Genomic DNA, 21,430 nt, shown 5'->3' on the forward strand with positions numbered 1-21,430 from the left:
GATCCAGAAGAAGTCATAAAATCTAGAATGGTAATCCTTTCAGCATTGCTTTTTTTTTTACTCAAGATTTCTGGGTCTTGATGGGGTCTTTTGTGATTCCCCTTTGAATTTTAGGCTTGTTAATTTAGCTAGTTATAAAAGTATTTTAGTGGTTGTAGAACTCTGTGACAGATACAAACTCCTAATTACACATGGAAAGTTGATACACTAAAATTGGTAGAAGATAAAATGGAAGTTTTAGCTGAGGAGGATACTAATCCAGAATAGTCTTGACTGGACCAAAAATTAGCAAATTCAGGAACCTCAAGAGATCAGATGAGACAAAATTAAAATTTCAAATCATTAGAGAAGTAAAAGTGATCTATAATTTTCAATTTGGTGATTAGACCATCTCAGATCAAGAAACCTGTGTCCCTTGCTATACAGGACAGATCATAAAGGACATTTTCTAAAATCTGTCCTACTAAGGAGCAGAAAAATTATAGAATATTAATGTGGGAAGTTGGTTGAACTCCTTTATTATCCATATATTATTTACAGACTACTTCATATTACAGCTTTTCAGATTACCTCTCTATTTTTATTCCAGGTTAGATGTTGGAAGGCAGTATACATAAGGACAGAAGTAGTAGTCAAATTTAATGCTTATTAAAGAGAGAGAGCAAGAGAGTGAGGTGAGAATAGACCAGAGAGAATGTTTTTCATTTTATATTGAAAATATTGGAGAAGGAAGAGATTTTTATTTCCCTGAGTGCATCAATACATAAGATTCATCACAAACCATTTAAGTTACTCAGCTCAGACATTTGTCTTTTCCTCAAAAAATTATTTTATAAAATGTTTTTAGAAGGCAATTTTAAGACAGCAAAATTCCCCCAGCAGCAGAATCTGCGGTGCTTTACGTAGCCCCTTACTCTGTAGATTGATAGAGTGTAACAGGTACTTCAAAACAGAAGTAAGAGGTAGAGTCAGCTGGCTCTTATCGCCATATGTCCCACAGCAGAGATCAGCAATAGCCAATCAACAAAACACGAGACGTAACTGAATGAATGATGCTGATGCCAATCCAACAAAAGTATATTTCATTTCTATTAAGTTTGTGTGACAGGAAATTCTTGGGGAAATACCTGTGCATTCACTGTTACATGCAAATACTCAGAAAGAAGCAAGCCTATTTCTTCAATTTTCTTATCACAGGGCATTTAAAAAATTATCCTAAGCAGAAATCTCTACATTTAGCTTTCTATTTCCACATTGTATTTATATGCTTATATATTTGAAATATTTTAAAATATGTGCCTTAGTCATATTCGTAATCATTCCATGCTATTAGATAATACTTTAGAGATATCTGCCATGGAAAGAAGTTTACTTTGTATATTTTCCTTAAAAATTTGTTTTTGGTATTTGAAGCAAGTATAAACTTTTTTAAGTAAATTGAGATAGTGAGAAGTTAAATAGACAAATTAGAACATGAGCTAATAAACATAATCATTAGGATCATAGCACATGCAGATTTAATAACAATATGCAAATTTTAGACTTCATATACACATGTCAGTTATTAATCTAATGAAATAAAAATATGTATCTTTATGATTACTGTTGAAAGTTCTTAAACAGGGAACCATTCAAATAAATATTCAATATGTGGTCAGGCACATTTAACTACTAAGTGGGAATAATTTACTTGTAAATATCAATCATTTCCTTTTTCTTAAATATAATTAGCAGTATGCAAAATGATAATATTTAAGATATTTTTCATTCATAATAATATGAAATTTGGATAATTCAAAATTGGTTCCACAACCTACCTGCTATTAAGTTCCTCTACTAAGTGTATTTGTAATTACTTTCAATATAATTAAATCTGCTCAAATTGTAACTAAATTGGAATGTTTGCAATGGTTGTTGTGTAAACAAAGCAATATATCTAAACATTTTTTTAAACCCCTTTAATATGAGTTACCATTTCTTAATGAATAATAGGGCTTAAAAACTAAGAATTCTAAGAAATTGATATTCTCTCTCTATTTCCTTCTCCCTCTCCTTCTTCCTCTCTCTCTCTGCCTAGGATATAAGGTTTTGTTTTGTTTTTTTGTTTTTGTTTTTTGTTTTTTGAGACAGGGTTTCTCTATAGCTTTGGAGGCTGTCCTGGAACTCGCTTTGTAGCCCAGGCTGGCCTCAAACTCACAGAGATCCACCTGCCTCTGCCTCCAGAGTGCTGGGATTGCAGGCATGCGCCACCACTGCCTGGCTCGGATATAAGCTTTTAAATACTTCTCCAGCAATATTTCTGCCTGCCTACTGTTATGCTCCCTGCCATGACAGTCATGGACTAGCCCTCTGAAATTGTAACATGTTCTCAAATTTAATACTTTAAGCTGCCTTGGTCATGGTATCTCTTCACAATAATACAACAGTAACTAAGAAGACAAAGGTTGTTGTTACCAGAGAGTGGTGTATTGCAACAGGCTTGATTGAGCTGCTTGTGGCAGAATGTGAAATTTGGAGTCTCAGATTAGAAAAGTAGTTGAATTATTAAAGGTATGTTTAATGGCAGTGTTAATCCCACCAATTGAGAATAAGACCACTACCAAAGTTTAAAGCCAAATTTGAAGCAAGCTTTAATTAAACACTGGCCAGGTAAACATGCTTTGGCCAGGTCCACACCCAGGTTCCATGGAAGTGGCCCAGAATCAAAGTTTGCAGCACCTTAAAAAGGAAAACCCATAATTCGTTACATTTTCCATCAGGTCCAATCAGGAGCAAGCACACATCCTGAAGTATTTTCAGCCTGTGAACCTCCTGATCACATGTGATCAAGCACATCCATTGAAGAAGGGTCAAACACACTTTTTTAGGGGAAGAAAAATTGTGGTTTGTTATCTCCCATAAACAATAGCCTCCAGTATTTCAAAAATGAGCTATTATTGGGCAAGGAGCTCTCAGCTCAGAATTTATTCCTGATAACACAGAATTAACTTCATTATTCATACAATTGCAGGAAATCATCAGAAAAAGGGAACATCCTATATATATAACACATATCAGATCCCATACAGGTCTGCCAGGACCTCTAGCACAAGGTAATGATGAGATTGATCAGTTACTAATAGGTAATGTGCTAGAAGCCTCAGAATTTCATAAGAAACACCATGTAAATAGCAAAGGTTTGAAGAAGGATTTCTCCATTACTTGGCAACAAGCTAAGGATATTGTGAAAAAATGTCCTACTTGTTCCTTCTATAACCAAACTCCATTACCTGCAGGAAGCAATCCAAAGGGTATACAAAGAAATGAAATTTGGCAGATGGATGTGTTTCATTTTGCAGAATTTGGAAGATTAAAGTATGTACACCATACCATTGACACCTATTCAGGATTTCAGTGGGCAACTCCTATGAGTTCTGAAAAGGCTGATTCTGTGATTACACACCTATTAGAAGTTATGGCCATCATGGGAATACCTGTACAAATTAAGACAGACAATGCCCCAGCATATGTCTCCAATAAAATGAGACAGTTCTTTGCTTATTACAATATAAAGCATGTTACAGGTATACCACACAATCCCACAGGCCAAGCAGTCATAGAAAGATCCAATCGAACTTTAAAGGATATGCTAAATAAACAGCAACAGGTAACAATGACTCCTAGAAATAGATTGCATAGTGCTTTATTAACCTTGAATTTTCTCAATGCTGATGAGAAAGGAACAACAGCTGCAGAGAGACATTGGACGACAGACAAAACTCCTGAGCTAAACCAACCGGTTTATTTCAAAGATGTGTTGACCTCAGAATGGAAACCTGGATATGTCCTACGTTGGGGAAGGGGTTTTGCTTTTGTTTCCACAGGAGAAGAAAAGCTATGGATACCAACAAAATTAATAAAAATTCGATTCGAACAGGAGAAACCCCTTGATGAGGAGAAATAAAAGATCATCCACCAATGTGACATCTCCTCAGGTTGTAAGAAAAATTTAACAATCAAAGGTTGGGGTAGGGTTCTGTTTTTGTCTTTCCAGGATAATGGAAATACCCATCTTCCAGAAATCATAAGGCCTTGGATATCTGGATGTTTACAGCAGAAAGAAAGAATCTATTGGTACCAATCTACACAGGGTAAGATATCACTGTCTAACATCTATATCTCTATCAATCTAGAATAGTTGTGGTTCCAATTTAATCATAAACCAAGCTGGCTTTGGAGATGGAACTGGCTCACTCCTTCTCTAAACCCAAGCATATTGATAAAAGAAAAGGTTGAGAGATTCTTCAGTCCCATATCAGAAGAGCCCTCTGGTGTGAGACAGAAGGAAACCAATTATAAGGGACCATTATCTTCAAGATTCTAATTCTCTCCATGCTTACTCTTGATTTCTTGGAATCCTTTCTTACATGTCATGACATCTTTAAATCCAAACCTTCCATTCTGATAAAAAATAAGTTTTTTCCAATAGCAATCTCTGAAGTCTCCAGAAGGAAGATGGGGCCCCAACAACAACAACTCTACCCAATCCAGAATGATGCCATGGTAATCATCATCATACTACACTTCTTGCCAAAATTTCAGACAGTCTTACCCATTACTCTGAGAGTTGCTGCAGAATCTATAGTTAGTCTAACTGAGATTTAACTATCTGAGCTTTCTCACAATACCCAACAGAGATACCATCGCTCCCTAAACAGCAGGAAGCAATTCTAAGAAAACGACGCCCCTTCTCCCTAAGGTTCATATTTCTCAGGGTTATGGATAATGGTTCTAGGGTTGGGGGTGGAAGAAACTGTTAAACTCAGTACTCTCCTTAAGGAAAGAAAATATGTCTCAAAAAAAAAAATGGGAAAAGAAGAAATGGAATGGATAGGTATAAGATATTATGGTAGACTGTCATATACATTAGTAAACAAATTTAGTAATATAGCAGCCTTTGCACTGTTATGAATTCTTATATGTTGATAAAATTATAAACTTTTTTACATTCCTATTTAAGATAATTTGTATATTGATACAAATACAGAACTATGTTTGTTATATTGTACACATATTCTTACTCTTATGTGAAATATTTGTATATTGATACAAATGTGAATTTATCTGTCATACTGTATGTATGTTCTACTTCTGTTTAAGATATTCTGTATACTGATATATATTTAGGATTATTATCATATTGCATATTGCACTATACATTCCTACCTCTGTTAAAGTTATTTTGTGTATTGTCACAATTTAAAGTCATTGTCCTTTTACTGTACATTTGCTTACAGACTGTTTGCCTTATTTATAGGAAGCTTAGTCCTTAGGTTGTTTAGGTAGATAAGACTTACAGAGTTATTGTCACCTATGCTTGTCATCTCTATAATTATGTTAGTTAGGTTATCCAGATTTATAAATACATAGGTCAGATGGACAGGTAATCTTCAAACACTTCATGGACCTAGAGAACATGGCATTTAAATAACTTAGAATTCTGTTGACGTGAGACATAATTGCTCCTGGCAGCACCAATTTGATCCCGAGAAAATGTTGGGCTTCTAAGACATTTCCATTTGGAAGTTTGTCTTCTTGGCACAAAATGGCCCACTGTGCAAAGAACTGCCCTCGCCTCAACTGCTGACAGTACAAATGCTGTCCTTTCTGGACAAGCGGGACACAAGGAAAGCGACCACTATACTTCGCCAAGACAGGGTAAGATGGTCTTTCAGAATTCCTGCTTCTGAAAATGGTCTGTCAGATACTCTAGGCCTGTAGCCAATTTGAATGCACCAACGATACTGAGAAACATTAGGTGACTGTCCAGGCTGGTAGCTGTCTCTGTCTACTCTTGCAAGACTCCCGAAAGTTGCTTGCATCCTTCTCCCATTTCTCAGATATTATTATATTCCTTCTCAGGTCTTTGATGAGGTTGGAGATTAGCAGTTATAGTTACAACTTAGTATATATACATATATAATATCTTAGATAGGATATATTATGTATTAGACTAAGGTTCTTTAGGATAGGATACCTTTTGGAATGATCTTTGTAACACGCCACCTACCCATGCCCTAGACTTCCCTGGATTTTACTATGTGTTTTTTGCTTGATATTGTTTGTACTTATTGTAATTCCAACTTATCTAGGTCATTATCCCTCATTACTCCTGGACAATATTTGATAACCATCTCTTTGTGTATAGTCTTGTATTAGGTTAGAACTTTCTTATTTAGACAAAAGGGGGAGATGTAGTGGATAGCCATCCCAGCATTGGCCTGGAAGTTCCAACCCCCACTGAGGCTTCAGTAATGGTCACGCCCACAAGGCGGGGCAGAGGAGGAAGTGGAAGACGAAGGATCAGGAAGAACTCACTCTCTTGGTTCCCGGACTCCGGACGCGAGAGGTAGACCGAGCAGAGTGCTCCAGAGAACACCGCCGGACTGCGCTATACCCTTGCCAGACCCTGTAACCTACCCCTTCATTTGTAAGTACCCCACAAAATAAACCTCCCTTTTAACCACGTGGAGTGGCCTTAATAATTTCACCAATACAGCTCAGAGACATTTTTGTCTCATAGATCTCTAAGTCATAGTATTAAAGCTTAAAATATAACTTTGGCTCTCACATTCCCCCCTTGAGTTGTATCCTGAGTCAAATCCTCTGTCATGGGTACCTGCTTATACTGGGATCTACTAACCATCATCTTAATGGTACCCAGATAAAAATTAGCATTTAGATAAGGCATCAACGATGCAAAATCTAACAATTAGCAGAAGCAGAAGGCCAAAGGCCCTATGATGGATGACAGAGTTACTGTGTAGAAACAACATGGAAATGAAAATGGAGACCAGTTATTTATTTCATTTCAGGTCCACATTTTTGAAATAATTTTTTTGAATACAGCCAGGTTATTTCTAATGATCCTGAGTAGTTCATATAGAAACAACAATTTTATCTTAAGGATATATAATAACCTCTCTGTTTTACATAGAGCAGGTTGAGTGCCCTGTTATAGCTCTATAGAACAATTTTAGCTAATGAATCTACATGTTAATAGATCTGGGTCAATTTGTTTCTAATAGGTACCTTTCTTGTTATGCCAGGAGGTACTATAGGTAAGTATATTGTCCCCTGTGCCAGGAAATTTCCTTTTGATCTAACATTCTCCTCTGTAACTGCTCCCTGCTGAAACTAGGACATTGTTGTCAGAGCCTAGTAAGACTGGCAAGGAGGGAGTTCAGGCAATGAGGCATTCATCAAGAGCCACTGGTTCACTGACCTAGCTGAAGAGACAGGGAACATTCACATTTTGGCTAGACAGGACTGTAAGACGAATTTCTAAACAGTCTTATTAAGTAAGAAACACAGAGCCAAATACAGAGGTGAAGGCCTTAGTGATCAGAGAAATAGGAATAGCCACCAGCTAACCTTAGCTCACCATGCCCTGTAGCTTCCCAAGAGAAGCAGCTTCTTCCTGTCTAACCTGTGCCTTTATTACCTTGCTGTTCTGCCTGCTCTTTGGCTCTTAGCCCAGCCACCTCACTTCCTCATCAATGTCTGTCTGTACAGAGCTCCAGGTCTCTATGGTTGATACTGGGATTAAAGGCATGTGTCACCACACTGGGCTGTGTCCTTGAACACACAGAGACTCTGCCTGTCTTATGAGCAGATTAAGGGCATGTGCTACCACCTCCTCACTTTTATTTATGGCTAGCTATCTATGTCCTCTGATCTCCAGGCAAACTTTATTTATTAACATACAAATAAAATATCACCACACAGGACCACATCAGCTTCCATCAAGTCCAGGTCTTGCAGTTGTTTCTGTTCAGCAACTTGTAGTGAGCAGCAAATGCTTGGTTGGTGTCTGTTAAAATTTATGGACGTAAAAGAAATCTTACTTTTGGAGATTTCAGGTCCATAAATCCTAGTAGTTGAGGAAGGAAGAAGCCCCAAGACCAGGAGAGAGACCCCATCCTCAAGAATAGACAGGAAAACCTAGGCTGTATTTATCAGGAGTCTTTTGACCTGTGGGAAGTGGATCCAAGTCTTATGACTGACTCCCTTGATTCTCTGAAGCTTCTATGATTTATTACCTTACAAAAAGACATAAATGTTTCAGATAAATTAGTATTACTAATCTGTATTAAAACCTATATTGTAGAAAAATCAGGTAACAGATTTCTATAAAACAGCTGGAGTACACTCACACCTTTGAGTCCCAGCAAAAGCTATAGATTTGGGTTAAAAAGCCTGGACTTTTTTTCTTTATCCAGAGAGCTAGATACAGATGGGACAGAAATGTCTTTAGTCCAATGAAAAGCACATTTAAGTCTGTACTTAGAAGACAACCAATCGAGCTTGTGACCCAAACAGTAAGGAATCAGTGCTCTATTAGCTTCTTAGAACTACATTGATCAATGTCAAAACTCTGAACTTTTGAAATCTTAGTGTAACAATAGTATTGAAGGGAAAAGAAATCTGATACAAATTCCATTTTCATATACTTTTCATTTATTTATAACTATTCAATTCATGTTAAATCTTAAATCATTTTTCTGAGGCCCTCAAAACTTACTTAAGCTTTCATATCCTCAGACCTTTACATATCTGAAAACATTCTTGTACCTTAAACCTTGCATAGACTTAAACTCTTTTTTTTCCATCCAATCAGTTACCAGAGACACAGCAGTTATTATTGAGAAAAATCATTTCAAATCATCTTCCTTTAGTGGAAAGTGTATCTTTTAATATGAAACCTGTTAGCAAGGAAAACTGTCTACCTTTCCTCTACAGGAGACCAAGTAGCTTTAGGAAAAGCAAGATTTTAGAGATGCCAGAATTTTCTTTTCCAGGAGACCTGAAGACCAGATATGTAAACAACCAAAAAAAAAAAAAAAAAAAGTGTTGAAGTCATCAAAGCCAAAAATAAAGAGCCAACTAAGTCCTTTGACATCCTCCATAGAGATACAAAAGTTTGTCCTGCTGTTTTTGTTTGTTTGTTTGTTTTTGTTATTTTTTTTTTTTTACCTCGCTTTGGCCTTCTATTTCCTCACTATGCCTACTTTCCTCCTTTTGGAATGATAATACATATTCTGTTCCACTGTATGTTAGAAGGTTGTCATCAGCTTATTTACTTTGGTTTTACAGGAGGTTAGCATTAAGTGACCATTTTGGATTGGCCAAGTGCTCTTTAATATGAGATATGCCCTGAAGTGCAGCTGATATACACAGTTGATGTTACTCTATTGGAGAAACTTATTTTCCTGCTCCATACAGGTATCAATTTTATGTCAAGACTTCAGGCTTCTTCTTGGTTCTAATACTTTTTCTGGCTTGAACTTCTGCAGGTCCTGTGCATGCTGTCACAGTCTCTGTGACTTCAGGTGAACATCAGCCCTGATGTGTTTGGAATGCCATTTCCTTGGGATTATCCACTGCCTTTGACTCTCACAATATTTCCATTTTCTTTACTGCATCTATCCCTGAACCTTTAGGGGAAAATTTGAGAAAGACATCAGACTAAGTTCTGAGTGCACCAACGCCTCTCACTGTCCACAGTGAGTCTCTGTGTTAACTATAATCTACTGTAAGAAGTTTCTCAGAGAAGGGTTGGTTGATGCAATGACTTACAGATATAACAATACTTCTTTGAGAGTCATTTTATCACTAAGTTCATTTATTAGAATAACACTAGTAGGTTATGAACTACTTATGATTTACCTACGCTTAGGTTCTTGGAATCATTCACCCTCTCACAAGTGGTGTCCACCTCATGCAGTTGGCTTTAAATCAAACCAAATGGTGATTTCTTCATCCCCTAATGTTTGTGCAAATATTGCAGAATGTATCTTGCAGAGAGGTCATATTTGTGGGTCTCAGGATTTCCAATTGTGGGCAATTAACAACTAAATTTCTCTGGTAGCATTTGTAGAACATTTTAGTGCTATCATTGCTAAAAAGTAGGTGTGAAAATTTTAGTAGAGCACCAGATTGATTTTTCTTTGTTCAATGACATGTAAGTGTTCTCTTTAGCAATAAGACCTTGCTTTTAGTTGTCAATGATAACCAATAGCATTGGCAATATTGTACAATTTGTCAGAGGTCTATGTACCCTCTTTGTCAATGGCTCTAGAAGATGTGACCCATTTCTGGTACTGAGGTTTTATTTGGTAGCATATGAGCTCTAGTAGGGGCCTTGCCTCCCCCATAATATGGTAATTCCATTTAAATTCCTTGTTTTTCAAAAGATCTTTAGTGTTAGCTATTTTTTCATACACTCCTTCATTTACTCTGACTTTCCATCTACCTGACCAGTTAATAATCATATTGTAGTTTCTCTTTCTTTAATATTTTATCCTCCTTGGAAGCTGTCCCTCATCTCCTCAAATCCTTTATGAATTACTTAAAGTTTGTATCTTTTGGATGCAAATACACCAATATAAATGATTACTTTTTATGATCTGGATATTTGAATATTTATCACCATTATGTATGCAAAATATATTATATATATATGTGTATATGTATGTGTGTGTGTGTGTGTGTGTGTGTGTGTGCTGAGATTTAGAAACTTTATTTCCTTGATAACAAACATAATATTGGTGATATACTCTCTTTAAATGTATTGAAGGTCTCCTTTTTATTTCACTGTAACAAATGATGCTCATTCAAATGTATCATAAATATGTAGTATATCATATGTATACTTTATATATTTATATTTACATATTCACAATATCATTATAGCTTGTGTGTGTACAATTTAGCGTTTGTTAGTCTAAGAGCTACTTTATGCTTGAGTGACAGGAAGATAATTCACAGGGTTCTATTTTACATTTGTGAAAATAATGAATTTTGCTATCAATTAAATGTATGTACATTTTTAAAATGCATATACTGAACTTAAGCCACAATAGTGTTATTAGGAAACACAGTCCTTAAAATGTAATTACGGAATGAAAACTAGACACATTTTCTTTTTACCTTCTGCCATATGATGTTATAGTAAGAAGACCCTCAGAAACACTATGTGTGTTTCACTTTTCACCTCCCAGTCTCTAAAACTATAATAAATAAGCTTATATAATTGGTATGTGACTCATATTTAAATATGTATTCAGTAGTATAAAAAGATTAAACTAGTAGAATAAAAGTAAACAAATAATTAAATATTGGTTTCATCACTCATTAAAAATCTTAGCATAAACTTTTTCATTATTTGTATAGATACTTATAAGCTTGGTGGTTAATTTTTTTATATCTACATGGATATAAATTTTATATCTAAGTGGGTATACACATATAATTATGATATCAAAACAATAAACTTTTTGCTATGTCACTGAAAATATTGAAAGATAATGCTTCAGTGGATATCCTTGGATTTATATTATGACATATATACATTTCCTACAAAATTCCACATCATGTTTTGTTAATAGTATAATTTATTTACTTTCAATCCAGTGCTACTTAAATTTTCTCATGCTGTAAATCCTGGCCCATGATATTTAATGATAAATATTTACCATAAATCTTTGGTTAATGAAATTTTATCTTAAATAAATAGCTCTGTTGAAGTAGATATTTTATAAACTTTTAGGAAAATTGAATTGCTTAGCTTTTTCTTATTTGATAACATTTTTCAGAGGAGAACAATAGCATCTAAAATATAGCACATTTTTGTGATATTTGGGCCAAGAATGTGCCTGTTCATAATCTCTCCCTGAGTGTAAATTTAAGAGTTTTGAAATAAGTTCATTAGCAAAGCCAATTTCAAGAAAACCTGGTATTGACTGTATCACATGGTTATTAGTGATAGCTCTCATATAGCTCTCTAATGAGGAGTAACAAACAGGGCAAAAAGAAATACAAAATACACAGTTTGAGGGGGAAAAAGTGAAACAAGAAATATAATATTGAAGCATTCCATTCATATTGCTGAAACCACTAACACTGATTTCTCATATCTATTTCTGTACAGTATCCAGATCCCTTCTCAGGACTCAGCCCCAACACAAGCTGAAATAGTTGATGGTGGGTCCTCTGATGAGTGTTTCACCAGGGTCACTGCTTTCTGCTCCTAGGAACTGCAGGGCCAGCTGCTCTACTGATATCCTTCATCTGCCAAATTTAGAATATCTACTTTAATCAATAACCAGAGGAGTAAAAAAAAAAAAAAAATCCCAGGAAAATCATGTGTAGATTATTTTGAAGGAATTGTTCATTTTGAAGATAAAGATCGATCTGTCAATAAGTTATTCACAGTTTCTTTTGTTGTTGTCTGTTTACTTCTTTGTTTTTTTGTTTGTGTGTTTGATTTTGTTTTTGTTATTGTGGGACACCAAATGTGTTCATTGATTCTTTGAAAATAAGCCTTATCTTGGAAGGCTCTGTACAATCTATGAGAATATTTAAATACACAAATTTACAAAATATATGGCAACAAGGATGCTGTATGTGAAATCATATCTGGCAACCTACATTAGATAATATAAACTAAGACAGTGTTTATCAAGAATGAAGCTCCTGGGGAAGTGTCTATTTTCCAGAGGGGTTTGCTAATAACTCAGGCTTTGGGCTGCATAGAATCTGCAATTAATGACATTAAGAAAATCATAGCTGGGCAGTGGTGGCACACACCTTTAATCCCAGCACTTGGGAGGCAGAGCGAGGTGGATCTCTGTGAGTTCGAGGCCAGCCTGGGCTACCAAGTGAGTTCCAGGAAAGGTGCAAAGCTACACAGAGAAACCCTGTCTCAAAAAAACAAAAAAAAGAAAAGAATCAAGAGACTTGCAATGCCTAGAGCTAGGGCTAGATGGATAGCAAAAGGAATTTTAAACTAAATATTTGAAATTATAATTAATCTATCCACTATGTTCTCTACCGAATATTATTTTGTTTTTATCTAATACATTCTAAGGCTCAAGTTGTTAGAAACTGGTAACAGCTGAAACTGCAAAGCTCTGACCTGTGCAACACAGATGATATTAAGGTTTTTTGTTTTTTTTGTTTTTTTAAATTTCATGGGTTCTGCTCAATAGTGATTGATGCTATGACAAAGGGGTACTAAGTGTATAGGGACATGGTGTGACTTTATTTGGTCTAAGAAAAAGTGAAGTAGGCTGTTACAATTGTCCTGTTCTCAATTGGAGTATCTAATGTATGGAATTTTTAAATTGTATGGAGAAGGGCTGATGAGAAGGAGAGAAGGAAATAAACATCAAGATAATTAAGCTATATGGAAGCATTCAGGGACTCAAAGTTGACATTTAAAAATAGATAGGGGTAAGTACTAAAATTTTAATAGATTGACATAAGAAATTAGGTTCTGTGGCTACCCTATGAATATAGACCTTAAATGATTAAAACATTTAATTTATGCAGGCTTTGATTAATTTCTTCAGAAATATGATGATTATATAAATTTAGGACCTATACTATTTTTATAGACTCAGTTCTGGGTACATAAGAGAGCCCTAGGTTGCTCAGTGACAAGAAGCCAATGCCCTTTCTTATAACCCAGGATCACTTACACTGGGAGTGACTGCTGGAGCAGAAGGAAAGGTGTTAGGATGGCTGAGCACAGGCTCTCCTGGTCAGTTTTGTGGTTCTACAACAAAATACTGTGGCTGTGTAATTCATAAGTAAAGGAGATTTATTTCTTTTATAGTTCTGACTATGGTAACCACAACATCTAGACACAGAGCCTTTAATAGGTCTTGTAACTGCTGGTTCACATAACTTAAAAGCTAACTAGAGAGACTAAGTCCCTGAATCCATTTTTATTGCAGTATTAATCCATTTACAAACTGAGAGCTTGTTAAGAGGTCCAATTAACAAAGTTGTTACATAGGAAATATGATTTTTTAAGGAATTCATTAAGAATGTAACACTTTTCTCTATACTCTTTAGGTATCTGAAATTAAAAGGTAGCAAATCCTAAAATTAATGCATGACTGTCATGAAGCTATGAATGATTCCTAGTGAAATAAAACTAAAAATAAGAATTGTAGGCAAATTTTGTTTAAGTTTGTTGTATCACAAGTTTGTGATAAGAGAAATCTGAATTATGTTACATCTGAGTGGTAGAACTAATTTATCCAAATATAAAGAGATGTACAGATATATTCTCCATTCATTTTTAAGTAGAAAATATAGAGTGGAAAATTTATGAACATGTAAGACTTCATTATTTTTATATTATTTTTATGACTGTCTATACCTATTTTTTCTTAAGCCTACACACATTGTTCAACACACTGTAACCTGATCTATTGAGTATCTGTAACCTTTTCTGTCTCCACGAGCAGAACCTTGAACTTGCCATGTGGCTTGTCTCGTGTCACACTGATTGACGGCTCAAGCATTCAGACAGCTGACAGGAGAAATGTCTCTGTGCCATGGCTGTCACAAGAGACATGAGACTAGGAAGCTCTGTTGGGGTCCATCTTTGTGTGTTTAGAACCTTTTTAAAAACTTTCTCAGGTCTTATGTTGATATACTTGGCCAGATGTTGGGCACCATTTATAGATGGACCTTTTTGTCAGGACTGCCAGCTCACCAGTAATAACATAGAGACATTATTAATTATAAAAGCTGGGCTGATAGCATAGGCTTTTTTCTAACTCTCACTTATAAGTTAAATTAATCCATTTCTATTAATTCACTTTCTGCCTCATGGCTTTATCTTTACTATGAACTGGCCATGCTGCTTTCCTACGTCCTCAGTCTCTGTCTGGGTATTCTTCACATCTCTGCCCTTCTTCCCAGCCTTCTCTCTGCCCCTAAAATATTGCATAGCTATTGGCTGTTCCATTTTTTTATTAAACCAAACCAAGTTTCAAATCTTCACAGTGTACAGAAAGATTATTCCACAACAACTCCTGATTGCCACAATGCAATAGAACACATATAGATTAGATGAATTTGAAAATTACTGTTGTTATTTTAATCATACATTGTTGATATCTACAGCTTTCCATCAATCTAATACTTAGTAAAAATACTTACTGATAATAATATCACTAGTAGAGAGCTAATTAACTTGATGAAGTACAGGGATCAGAATAAATGGCAGAATTTCTTGTGGAATATTAAACAAGAGCCATGGAGAAATACCTCAGTTTGAAATAAGTTAGTATGTCTTCCAGATCCAAATCAGTCAAATGGACAGATATGGATAAGGCTTTGTTTTCAATGATTGAGGTAGAAACGTTATCAGTAGCCCTTCACCAAGTTAATAGTGAAATGGAAAGATTTGATTTTTCTTCCAACAATATACTTTCAGCCCTCAATGCTGACATTGTTCAAGATCATGTAATATTAAAAGTTTCTGAAATTTGTGACTGTGATGTGTAGACATCAGGAAAATGTCCTGCCATCATGAAGAAAGAAATGGTGTACAAAAAATTTACTATTATTGCAATTAAAGTGATATACAATTAAAAGCAACTTCTAGTTTGTCTCTATGGATTAGGTGCAATTTCTTTATTAAAGGAGACTGATATTGTCTTAAAACTCAGTATATACTAGAATATAATGTTAAATATTCACCACTAGATAGATATCGCCTCCTATTTGATGACACTATTCTGAAACTTACTGCATAAAAAGCATATGTGATCTTGATGTACAGCAAGGATATAAATGAAAGTCTCCTTAATGTACTTAAATAAAAGTTACTTTGGGAAGCCCATATGATATTGGTCTGGAGAAATCAACATTATTGTATCTCAACTATATCCTCATAGGTTATTATGAAATAAACATTTTGTGACAAAGACATTTGATAACTATAATGTTGACCAAAATAACCTACATAGATGAGCCAGAAAGACAAAAAACTTCTAATGAGACACAGGAAAGTCTTTATTAATGTGGGACTTACTCAAGAAAAACTCCCATTGACCTCTATAATACCTGGAATATCATTTATTGAAAGAAACCAGGTGGATGCAAGAAGAATAAAAAATATTACAGTTCTTTACACAAATAATAAACAATCTTACTATATAATCAACAATTATAGAAATAAATATGGGAAAACATGGACACCAAGCTGACCAGAATCAAGAATATTCCTTCAGGTGAAGTTTGTACACACTGAAGACAATATCCAGTTTCAAAGCAGGAAAAGTCAAAACAATTACATTATGATAACTATGGTCCTCTAGTCTCTAAATTCCTAAAAGGAGAATGCAGTTTTTATAGGGCTTTCCTTGCTTCCAAATTCCACACATATAACTACATGCCAGATGTACTTATTAAAACATTTAATTGGAATTAAAAGGCCATACAACCTAATCAAGAATGTTCTACCATTTAGGGAGTGTGGGTATAGATTAAACTCTTGAGACATGGTTAGTGTACGTGTGTAATTGCCTACACTTGCCAAGTCAAGGTTACCTGATACAACAGCAAGGAATTAAATTAGGCTGGTTGGAGGGCCCACCAAAAGACTGAGGCTGTGGTAATTGTATTGAGAGAAATCAGACTTTTTATAATGTTACCAGAAACAGAATATAATGGAAATTGCCAGGATCAATACAAGTATAGTTGCCAGAGCACAATGAAGTTTGAAGCTATAGAGGATACACAAGACCAACCGTCCTGTCAAGCATCTATGCTTCCTTGACTACTAAGAGAACACAGAGAAACACAGAGCAGCCTGGATGCTTCACAACCTGAGAGCATGCATCAGACCTGGAAGGCACATTGTGCCCAAAGAACCATGAACTCTAACCTGAAAAACCTATAATCCATGCCTCTCAAGGCAGCTAGGCCAGGCCATCTCCATGGGTCCCTGAAGATCAGTATAGTATATCAGTATATCAAATACAAGTTTCACAAAAAAATTTAATCCATAATTAACTAAAATTGGCTGACAGTTTATTCTGTAATCATGGCATTACTTGATACATGAATAGCAGTCACTTTGTAAAGTATCAGTGTAGCAACTTATTGTATTTCTTGTGTTCTGTTGTTTGTTTGTATGCTTGCTTTTCTTTTCTTTTCTTTTTTTTTTTTTTTTTGAGACAGGGGTTCGCTGTGAAACAGTCCTGGAACTTGCTCTGTAGACCAGGCTGGCCTTGCACTCAGAGATCCACCTGCCTCTGCCTCCTGAGTGCTAGGAGTAAAGGTGTGTGCCACCACTGCCCAGCTTGCATTTACACACACACACACACACACACACACACACACACACACACACACACACACATGTAAATTGAGAGAGAGGGAGAGGAGAGAGAGATTTATTGTGATAGCCCACCTATTAACCTCTAGTGTAACCTTTCCTTTCTTTCTAACGCTGTTCTGTGCACCTTTTAAAAAATGACTCGACTCCTCCACCAACCATTAACTGGTCATTAAGGAGACATCAGCTCCAAAGGAAGGATGGGGTCTCATAGGCACCATTACTACCCATGATTTTTATATCCTCAGTAAGTATTGTATTCTGGGACAAGCTACATTTGCTTGTATTATTTTATGTATTGGCTTATCAGTAAATATTTTGCCTTTTTTAAGATTAAAGCTTAATAAAATACTTGCATATTTTAGTTTTAAAATATTCATCTGATTTTGTGTTAGGATTATGTTACCCTTTAAAATTTTGAACATTTATTCCTCTGTTCTGTTTTTAGAAAGAGTATATAAAATGCTACTAATTCTGCTACTAATGATGTGTCAGAATCAAGAGTAAAGATATTTGTGTCTAGGGTACTATTAGGAGAATATTACATGTTTTGTTTAACTTGTATACAATTTTAAAACACTGTTTTTTCTACTTTTTCCTCTTATCTTTTTTTAAATTTTATGCTTATTTTTATAATGAAGTTTTGACATTTCACTGGCATCCCAGTCTCTTTTCACTTCTCCTCCCTCCCTGCCCCTGGAAACATGCATGTAAGGACACATTAAAAGTTGATTCTTGAAAGTCTTTTTGTTGTTGTTTTTGGTTTTTTGTTTATTATATTTTTATTATATTTGTGTTTTAATTTTACATATCAGCCAAGGGTTCCCCTGTCCTTCCTCCTCCTGCACCCACCCCCACGTTCCCCCCATCCCCTCCCCTCCATTCCCATCTCCTCCAGGGCCAAGACACCCCTGGGGATTCATTTAAACCTGGTGGATTCAGTAAAAGAAGGTCCAGTCCCCTCCTTCCAGGCTGAGCAAAGTGTCCCTGTGTAAGCCCAAGGTTCCAAACAGCCAGCTCATGCACTAAGGACAGGTCCTGGTCCCACAGCCTGGATGCCTCCCAAACAGTTCAAGCTATGCAATTGTCTCATTTATCCAGAGGGCCTGATCCAGTTGGGGGATCCACAGCCTTTGGTTCATAATTCATGTTTTTCCATTAGTTTGTCTATTTATCCCTGTGCTTTTCCAAATCTTGATCTCAACAATTCACACTCTCACAGACCCTCCTCTTTCTCGACAATTGGACTCCTGGAGCACCACCTGGGGCCTGGCCGAGGATCTCTGCATCCACTTCCATCAGTTATTGGATGAGAGCTCCAGCATGGCCGTTAGGGTGTTTAAACATCTGATCACCAGACTAGGTCAGATCAGGCTTTCTCTCTACCATTGCCAGCAGTCTACAGAGGATGTATCATTGTGGATTTCTGGGGACCTCCCTAGCACTTTGCTTCTTCCTGTTCTCATGTGGCCTTCATTATCATGGTCTGTTATTCCTTGTTCTCCCTTTCTGTTCTTGATCCAGCTAGGACCTCCTGCTCCCCTATGCTCTCTTTCCCTAGATCCTTGCCCTTCATTAGTCCCATTGTCATCCAGGTTGTTCATGTAGATCTCATCCATTTCTCTGTCATTGGGTGATCGCTGTGTCTTTCTTAGGGTCCTGTTTTTTAGGTAGCCTCTCTGGAGTTGCAAAGCAGTCTAGTCATCTTTGTTTTACATCTAGTATCCTCCTATGAGTGAGTACATACCATGTTTGTCCTTCTGAGTCTGGGTTACCTCACTCAGGCTGATTTTTACTAGATCCATCCATTTGCCTGCAAACCTCATGATGTCATTGTTCATCTCTGCTGCGTAGTACTTTTGATTTTCCTATATTGTCTCTAAATGAAAGCTTCATAAGACTAGGTTTGTGTATTTTTGTACATAGTTTCAGTATGTTAACTTTTGAAAACATTTTAATGCTTAGTCACAACTGAACCTGCAGTAAGACTTTCATCTGAAGATTATCAGTGAAAATGGTAAGGTCTTGCATTGTAAGTGTTGGACAGGTAAAGCGTCTGAACAAGTGTGTGTGTGTATGTGTATGTGTGTGTGTGTATGTGTGTATGTGTGTGTGTGCATGAGAGATAGAGAGATTTTTATAATATATATTATATAATATATATTATTGAAACCTCAATACAGTTTACAATCTTACTTATTTTAGAAGTAATTAACAAAATAGTTACAAGAATGTGCAAAATCATTCTTATTGACTAGTATCCTTTGGTTTGTCACATTTTTTTCTGAATAGCATTGAGCAAGTAGAGGTGGTGACTAAAGTCATCTTCAATGAGAGCTTGATAGCAAATTGCAAAAGCCTAAAAGAAAAACCAGTCCTTTCAGAAACTACAAATTAGATGCTCAATATAGAATGAATTACATTGGAGTTTCATAGTATTGTATTATAAGATCTGAATTTACCTAATGAAGTCTGTCTCATCTGATGATCATGCAGTCACAATGCTGGATGCTTACTATTGTAGAACAGCACAGAGAAGGGAACATATCTGTTATTCAGTTGAGCATCTGTAGGCTTCTCAGTTTTGCCTTAACTGTAATCTGCCTGAAGGTCCACAGAAGACCACCTCTATGACACTAAAATTACAACAGCAAATAAAATAGCTGTATCTTTGAAAGACTGTACAGTGACTATGGGCCTAATAGATAGCTTGGGACCTTGGCATAACGGTGCTACATGACTGGAGATGTGGGCACAATTACATTCACCAACATAATGCAGCAATCTCTGAAAATTTGAATCATTTTTAGAATCCCTAAAGCTAAAGCAAATCAAATGAAAAGATTCCCAGTAAAATATAGTTCTTTAACACATAAATATTAAGGGCATGGACTCAATGGACAGAAATTTAACTTAGTGACTATCATCAAATTTCAGTCTTTCTTCAGCTCTTTGATACTCACAAATAAATGAGAGGAAAGCTAGATAGGTTTAGGAGGAACATTTTAATGCATCCTTGATTTATAGAGTGTATAATTCTGGAACCATTCCCACCATGGGATAGTACCATTAAACTAGGTGACTGCTCACTGGAAGCAAGTAAATGTCCATATCAATGTGCAATGTATATAAAATACATAGGTAAACTTAGCTTTCTTCACATGCCTGGACAGATGTGCAGTGTACTTCCCATAAAGTTTCTGTAATAACCAAAGAATGTAAATTTAAATATTGCTGATGGAACAAATCTGTACTCTCAGCATTTGGGAGGCTGTGATGGAAGGACTGGCAGGAAGTTCAGCAGCCCATTAGTCTGCACCATGAGTTTCTGGTTAGCCTGGAAGGAGATGCTGTCTTAAACACATAGACACAAAGAAACACACACACACACACACACACACACACACACACACACACACACACACACAGACACACACACACTGCATGCAATACACTAATTCACTTATTTAGATATGTTAAAGCATGAATCCAGTGTGAATAAGTTTTATTTTATTATTATTGATTTTAATTTTGGGGAGACAGGGTGCCATTTTGTCTAGGCTCAATTCAAACTCATTATACAGCCAACAGTAACCTTGAACTTCTGAACCTCATATGTTGACCTCCAAAGTACTCGATAACATACACCAAGCATGTATGCCCCATGGCTACTTTGTACATTGTGGAAGATTGAATATAAGGCACACAAAGCAGGTGCTCTACCACTAAGCTATATTTCCAGGTCTAGTTAATTTCTGATGATAATTTATAGTGATATATTTGTGCATGCAAAATTGTAATATAAATATAATCTCAGTAGCTTTATATTTATAGAATAGGATAAAATAATCATTAATACTATCAGTGTATTTAAAAGATAAAAGAGTGAGGAGTTGTATGGAATTTGCTTTAATTTTTTATAGGAAAAGTGAAAATGAAGCACAATAGACAAATATAAATATTACAAAATTTAAATTCAGCAGTCATGCATCTTTTCTTGAAATAAAAATTTTCCAAGCTTGGATGAATTTTTGAAACATCAGTCGCATCGCTTCTATATTCATAAGCAATGTGCTCCCCAAAGCCTCTAGCTCTATGCTACAAAATTAATAAAACGCAGTTCTTTAAAGAAATAAAGCAGTTACTGAATATGCAAATATCCTAGCAGCCCACAGGCATAGATCATGAAACTGAAGCTGGGTGTTGCAATATTGATGCCCTTTTCTGAATTTACTAGGTCTTATG

Source organism: Onychomys torridus, chromosome 10, assembly GCF_903995425.1.
Source record: "Onychomys torridus chromosome 10, mOncTor1.1, whole genome shotgun sequence".
In the NCBI taxonomy this organism is placed as follows: Eukaryota; Metazoa; Chordata; class Mammalia; order Rodentia; family Cricetidae; genus Onychomys; species Onychomys torridus.